Raw genomic sequence first — 8,126 nt, forward strand, 5'->3', positions numbered from 1 at the left:
GCAAAGTGTGAGAAAGACTATTAAGACTATTTCTTGGGGAAGGTATTCTGGAAAATAAGTGTTTGATTGGATAGATAGTTCACATTTTCTGTCTATTAGGGTGAAAATATTAAGTAATGGCTTATATAGTTCCCTAGAGAATTTCCAGTAAAGTGAACCCTAATTTCTCACACCAGTAGCATGCTTGTTAATGCACCCCTTATTGTATTTTCTTCTTTCCTTTCCTTAATTGCCCACTGTTTTAGTTATATTACCTATTTTTACTTAACTCTGTGTCTTAGGGTCTGCTTTGGTCAGAATCCAAACTAAAACATACTTTGTGAAAAGTGCATACCTGAGGACCTGGCCCAGGTATTCTTCACTACAGTCAGCTCCCCCAGCTTACTTAGCTTTCTTTTGACATTATCAGTGTTTATCTGCTCTGTGTTCTATCTCTGGATCTTTAGAAGTGATTGTCTACTAATCTTCCTTCCAAAAAAAATTATACTAAGTTGCTGTTTTCTTAATATTATTACACCTTTGCTCTAGGATATTTTTGCTTAAATAGGTAATCATGAAATGAAAAGCCATAGGCCAAAAAAACAATGAATCCCTATGATATTTTAGACACTTTGTGGCTTATCAGTTGGGGAAATAGTCTTAAATATAAATTCTTTTAAAATGTCTCTAAATAATCACAGGTAGGTAATGAACTATCCTAATTAATTTTATCTACATCAGTATGTCTTAATATAGATGAGTCATTAATAGCATAATGACATGGTGCCAACAATTCCAAATAAGTTTTATGTGATTCTCACATTGTATTTTCTTAAAGCATTTTGCACTAAAACGAAAGAGAATGAATTTTTGGATTTGCTTTATTCTTAGCAGACATGTATTTTACATGGTGCAACTTCACTTTCATAATTGGAATAAATCAAACTTCATGGTAATGAAAAGATATCTTGAACTTGACATAATCCTCCATGAATCATTTCAATTTATTATGGGTCCTTCAGACAAACGTAATTATCATTTATTATGTAAAAATTATCAAAAAAGGTTTGAGATTTCAGTTTCCTTTTGCATGGATTGGCTAAGTAGTTAATTATAAGAAATATTCAGATAGATTTCCTCCAAAAAACTAATGGCATTTAAAAAATATTATTACAGTCTTATAGTGCATAGTTCTTTAGATCCATTAGTCTATAAGCATCAGCAGCTGGCACTCCTGGTACTCTGGACTAGATAATTATTTGTTGTGGGAGGTTGTGCTGTGCATTGTAGGATGTTTGGTAGCATCCTTAGTCTCTACCTACTGGATGCCAGTAGCACCTCCTCACCAGCAATTTCAATCAAAAACATCTCCAAACATTTACAAAATATTCCTGAGGGACAAAATTATTTTAGATTGAGAACCACTGATGTGTGTGTATATGTATGTATGCATGTATGTATATATGAACATATATATGCATATATATTCATCTGCAAGTGGTTAGCATAGATCCCTGAACATGTTTACTACATGCTTAAGGAGAAAGAGAAGAAAAGATTTACTGAAATTTACTATGATACGTGTTTCTGTTTTTACACTTAAATATTCAAATTCAATAATTGACATGCGTGTAATCCAGGCAATCTCTCAACCAAATAAAAATAGACAGCAATGACTATATACAAAGCCAGAGCTACTTGATCATGAACATTTTTTTTACTTAAGATTTACAGCCATTTGCTGTCCTGACATCAATCTTTTATTGTATCCCAGTCTAGTTGGTCAAATGAAGTTACTGCCCATCCTGGGCCTGGGATCTGTATCATCTATCAGAACCCTGAGTGCTCGAGGTTCTCTTTTGTTTTCTAAATCTCACATCTTTTAAGGAAACAATTATATCTCTATCTCTTGCTAGTTCCCTCACACTTTGCCGCCATTGCCAGCTATTAAAATATAAATTCCAGTGCAAGTTTCTGCTCTGAGTTGATTCTTTAGTTAAAAATAATTCATTACATGATGTTATCAACTCATGGTAACTAAGTTACATGACGAAGATCGGTGAAGGCAATTTTTTTTTCAAAACCATTTAAATGGGTTAAAATACTGTTAGTATCAGTCTAAACAGTAGGTATATGAAGAAAATAGCAGGAACTAAATTCCTTTAGTGACTCAGAAATTCCTTATTCTTTCCCCAATACAGTCACGGGAAGTCAAGTATCCTCTCTCCGGGCATGACGCATCCAGTGGAGAATGCAATAAAAAGGATTTGTTGAAGACTTCAGCTTGTCAGCTACTGCACTTCCAACTTGTCATTGTTCAAGTAAGAAGTCAAAGACAAGTCTCAATATATCACCTCAGCAAGATAGATGAACACTGCAATAATGCAAAGTATGAGAAGATGTTTAAAGCTACTTATGGAGTGTTTCTTCTGTTCCTATCACTAGAAGCAGGGCTCATTGGAAACAGGATTTTTGTTTGCTTTTACAACACTTTTTTATAAATTTCTTTTACCTACTTATTAGATGTGTAGATCTATTGCCCACTGTATTACCTTTCCTAGTTACATGGAGTTTAATCATAATCATCTTAGCAAAATAAGTTACGGAGGTGGCAGCTGCTGTCCAGTACAAGAGTTTTGATTCTGCTCCTTTAGCAGAGTACATGATGTCATTAATTAGAGATACTCATCTTCTGTTAGATACCAAGAGAAGGTAATCCAAAACAAATGTAGGAAATCCCTACCCATGCCATAGCTCCAATTCCAGCTTTTGTTTTTTTTTTCCATTAAATCAACTGAAGTGTAACAATTTAGAACAAAAAGAACATTGCTTTCAATCTTAGAGGGCTCTCTAACTTTGCAGACAAAGACACTACCTAAATTAAATATGAAATAAAACGCATAGCCCTGCATGCATTTTCCATAGATAAAATAATGAATGAGAGTTAGAACTTGGTGCTAACAGTATTTCTGTTTAGCTACAACATGGATTAAATTTGTTTTTGTGGTACTATTTTGAAACCAACAACCTCATATCTCATTGTTTCATATTTTATTATGGTAAATTAGCTTTATTAACTATTTTCTAAGTTTGAAATAACTGGCAGAATACAAAAAACACTTAGAGCACAATCTTCTTGAAACGACAGTACGTAGCTCCTTTTTCTCTCTTTCTGTATCTTTCACTACACATTTTATTAATTATAAATATGTATATACAAGCAGCATGTAATATTAAATCAGATAAATATTGGCATCAGATTAGAGATTCTATAGTATTGAAACTATGTAAAATATATTTTATGGCAGGTAGTTAACAATATTATTAATACACTTTGGTGATAAAAAGGGGAAAAAAGTTTTGCACAATATCATTTAAGCAACTGGTACCACATTGTTAAAAATGTGCTCAGAACACTTAATAAGAGTATATGCGTTATATGAAATGTGAAATACTGTGATAAGACCATGCTATATGTGATGGATAATTTTATGTGTTAACCTGACTGGGTCAAAGTTTTTAGCCAAAATATTTGGTGAAATAGTATTTCTGGATATGTCTGTGAGAGTGATTTTGGATGAAATTAACATTTGAATCAGTAGATTAAGTAAAGCATATTGACCTCCCCAGTGTAGGTGGGCCTCATACAATCAGTGGAAGACCTGAATAGAATAAAGAAAGAATTATTTTTCCCTTCCTGACCATCTTCAATCTTGGATATTGATCTTCTTTTGTCTTCAGTCTCAAACTTGGACTAGAAACTTAAACCATCACCTCCTGTGGTTCGCAGACCTTTGGACTTGTACAGGAACTATACCATATACTCTCCTGGGTCTGCAGCTTGTCTGCTCTGTCTCCACAATCACATAAGCCAGTTCCTTCTAGGAAATCATATATGCGTAATTTATATACATACACACACACATACCTCATTAGATATAATACAACACATATATTTTCATATGAATATAAATGTGTATATTTAAATATAATACTGTATATAATAGTATAATTGTGTCTGTTTCTGGAGAACCCAGAATAATACACCATTTAACTTGAATTTTATATTACTTTTTGGACAATTTCTAAAAAATAAATTTAAAAGTGTTTCATATTTTTACTAGCAGTTTTACTGATTTGCAGTTTATCATTCTATGTAAAATTCAATATTAACTCAATTATTTTTAGTCATTACCTAGAGATCAATTTCAAAAGGCCTCTCTTCTCCTCTATTAAATAAAAGCGATGCTAATGATATTCTGCCAGCTTCAAATTGACTGATTTATCACATCATTACACAGCCATCCTGCATCTGCACTTTGTTTGTGGAATGGTATAGCTTGACAATAACAAATCACTATGTCCTCTGTTGTTGAGAATGTTAGAAGAAAGACAACTCACACACGCAAAACAAAATGGTGCTGGAATGTTAAGATGCATTTGACTTCTGCATTAGCTATTCATCAGTCACACTTGTAATCATTTAGAACTTTTTCATCTCCAAGATTTCAAAATCTGTCTTCTCACTCATTCCTCCTGAATCTATTCTGCTTTGATTCTGTGATAGTGAAACTGGAGAGTTCCCTGGCAGGATGTGCTATAGGGGTGTGGCTCACTCCTTTGGTCACCTCACTGCCCTGACGCTCAAGCCTCTAGGGGGAGCATGTAGAGGGGCAGGTGCAGAGGCCCTGGAGAGTGCTTTGGGGCTCCAGCTCCACAGCAGCATTACAGGTGGGTTTCTATGACTCCTGAAGCCCAAGCAGGCATGTGTTACAGTGTGCTCTTTCAGCTTTGCTGTCTGTAGATGGCTTGTGTTAATTAGCTCAATAGACCTTCTGCCTTATCACAAAGGCAGGGGGACTGGTGTGACAGCCTGAGTTCTTGCCCAGTGTACTGGAATAATCGGATCACACTTGGGTTGGAAGGATGAGTGCAAGGTTTTATTTGAGTGGTGGAGGTTGCTCTCAGCTAGATGGAGATGGATGGGGAGCTAGAAGCAGAAGATGGAGTAGGAAGGTGGTCTTCCCCTGGAATCCAGAGGCCCACTGCTCAGACTCTTCTCCGCCCCTGGCTGAACACCCTTCTGTGTCCAGACATCCTTTCTCTTCTGTCTTTCTCTGCATTGCCACCCTGCCCCTCTGTTCCTCTGGATGTTCAGCTGCTTGTGTCTGTGCCCATTAAGGTCTCGGGTTAATATGGGCACAGGATAGGGGGTGTAGCAGGAAAAAGGCAATTCTTTGGGCCTGCGAACAAAAATTCCTGACCTCATTTGGGGGTCAGGGGTCTTCAGGCTTGAGGGTGGGGTCTTTGCCAGGGAACCACCGTCTTCTACCCAGAATTTCCCTGTCTTCTGTCAGTATCAATAGGTAGGCCTCAGAAATCAGTTCACCTATATAATATACTTGGTTCTGATTGGTAGTGACCTCTGACTTTATATAAACAGATTTTTATAGTCACAACCTATAAGTTGATCCTGTTGATTTATTCAAAATGCCGATGGTCAGAATAACTAGAACTCCTTAAAAAGTTATGAAACTCTGGCAAACTCCTCATTTTCTGATGCAAATTGTGGGTTTGTAGCAAAAATTTTTAAAAAATCAAATAATTGTCTTTTGTAGGTTCAGAGAAATACTTATTTTGCTTCTGTTTAATTTCCAGGTGCTGATATATACAAAATTCCCAGGGAAAATAAATATCAAAGTGTGATATTTTCTTCAAATGACTGCAATTACAGAAAGTATATGATTGCTTTTGGTTTCTGACAGTCAATATTCCATTAACTGAATCAAACTTGGATTTGGTAAGACTTTTTAAATGATACATTATTATCTCTATTTTTAACAATTAAATAAAGGAATACTCTGAAAATGTATATTGAAAAAATCATTAAAGCACTCAATTAATTTATTATGGTAAATTAGCTTCATTAATTTGAAAATACAGTTTAATATAGTTAGCATCCTTTTCTAAATGACTTGCTCAATCTACTTGGAATAATTTTCAACTGAAAGAAACCAGTTGGGAATTGTTAAGCTGATGTTATAAAAATTGCACTTTTAAGAATTCACCAGTGTTAACTATTATTACTTAAAACATCAGTTTCAGGGTATTGCTTTAATTACTAGGTATAGAATATTATAATAAAATCACTTTCTTTTTATTTTATGAATTTTTCTTATTATCTTCTAGGCATCTCCCTTAGTATTTAAACATTGCCTGAAAATATGCACAGTAATTTATAAAACTGTTGTTATGGGAACAAAAGTAGCTGATGTAAATTATTCATAGAGTGTCTTTGAGTATAAAAAATCAGGTAATTCTCAACCACATTTGTTAAAATGTATCATAGTTTCCATTTCTGTCACTTATTTGCTCTTGTTAAAAAGTAATCCTAATGAAAGACATGTTTCTATAGCAACTTTAGTAATACATATATACACGTATACACATATAAATATACATATTATAACTAAACAACAGATGTAGATTTATTGACAGATTATTATATGATTGTGGACTGATATATAAAACATGTATGCTCCAGTGTTCAATAACTTTGAAATTTGTCCATTCAGCTTATATAATCACAACACTCATTATCTAATGTAACAGAGACCATTATTAAAATATCATTGGTGGAGACATTGCTGTTGCTGTTCATGAGCCTGTGGTGTGGCTCTGCAGGACCGGGACCTTAAAGATAGCCACAATGGGAGAAAACGATGATAATGGGAAAAAAAAGAGGCTGCCCTGAAGGCCAAAATCTGTCATCAAACTTAGCATTATTTTGGAGGTTCAGTATTCCATGGGACACATTCTTAAAGAAACAGATCAAGCTGGATGAAGGCTGGGTACCTTTGGAGATGAGATAGTTCAACAGGTTGAATCATCTAACAATGGTGTTTAATGTAATTGTAGAAGCATTGAGCAAATCCAAGGCAGAACTCATGGAAATCAGTGAAGATAAAACAGAAGGTCTCAAAGCAATCCCTTCGGTGAAGTGACTGATAAGTATAAAAATGATGTAAAAACAACAACAACAAAAACAGATCTGTTTGTATTAAAAGCTTCCCAACTGATGCAACTCTTGATGACATAAAAGAATGGTTAGAAGACAAAGGTTAAGCACTAAATATTCAGATGGGAAGAACATTGCATAACTTACTTAAGAGATTGTGTTTTGCCATGTTTGATAGCATTGAATCTGCTAAAGAGTTTGTAGATACCTCTGGACAGAAGCACAAAAACACAGACTTGCTAATACTTTTCAAGGAAGATTACTCTGAAAAAAAAAAGAAGAAGAAGAAAGAAAACAAATATAGTGTAAGCTAAACTAAGAGCTAAATGAGGAAGATGCTGAAATGAAATCTCTAGAAGACAAGATAGGATGCTTGCTGAAATTTTCAGGTGACTTAGATGATCAGACCTATAGAGAAGATTTACACATCCTTTTCTCAAATCATGGTGAAATAAAATGGATACACTTTGTCAGAGGAGTAAAAGAGGGGATAATTCTATTTAAAGAAAAAGCCAAGGAAACATTGGGTAAAGCCAAAGATGCAAATAATGGTAACCTACGAAAAAGGAACAAAGTGAGATGAAAAGTACTAGAAGGAGAGTTGAAAAAAGAAGCATTGAAAAAAAGTATAGAAGACCAACAAGAATCCCTAAACAAATGGAGGTCAAAGGGTCGCAGATTTAAAGGTAAAGGAAAGCGTAATAAAGCTTCACAGCCTGGGTCTACTAAAAGAAAATTACACTTTCTGAGCAAGTAAAGGAAATTTGCTAGTGGCAATGAAAATGGTGCAACAGGACCTGTGAAAAGAGCAAGGTAAGAAACAGACAAAGAGACAGAAAAGAGAAAATGGTGATGGAGACTAGTAGTTTAGTAAACCAAATTTTTATTTGTTTTAAATAGGTTTTAAACAGCTTTTCTTTTGAAGACCTTTTAAAAAGAAAACCAAATCGGGTCCACTTCAATGTCCACCTGTGAGAAAGGAAAATATTTTTTGCCATTTAACTTGTCTTTTTTTTCTGTTATCCAGATTAGAAATATTTTTTGAATGTATAGTTCAGTTTGTGTTATTTCAGGTGATTCAAATATCAAAAGGAAGATTCTTCCTAAATTGTCTTCATAATATGAAAAT

The 8,126-nt window shown here is 34.4% G+C and overlaps 1 pseudogene; it reads left to right on the forward strand.

Moving 5' to 3' along the window:
- Nucleotides 1-6,688: 6,688 nt before the first annotated feature.
- On the forward strand, nucleotides 6,689-7,850 carry LOC105466441 (lupus La protein pseudogene; annotated as a pseudogene).
- Nucleotides 7,851-8,126: the final 276 nt, after the last annotated feature.

This window comes from Macaca nemestrina, chromosome 2, assembly GCF_043159975.1.
Source record: "Macaca nemestrina isolate mMacNem1 chromosome 2, mMacNem.hap1, whole genome shotgun sequence".
NCBI lineage: Eukaryota > Metazoa > Chordata > Mammalia > Primates > Cercopithecidae > Macaca > Macaca nemestrina.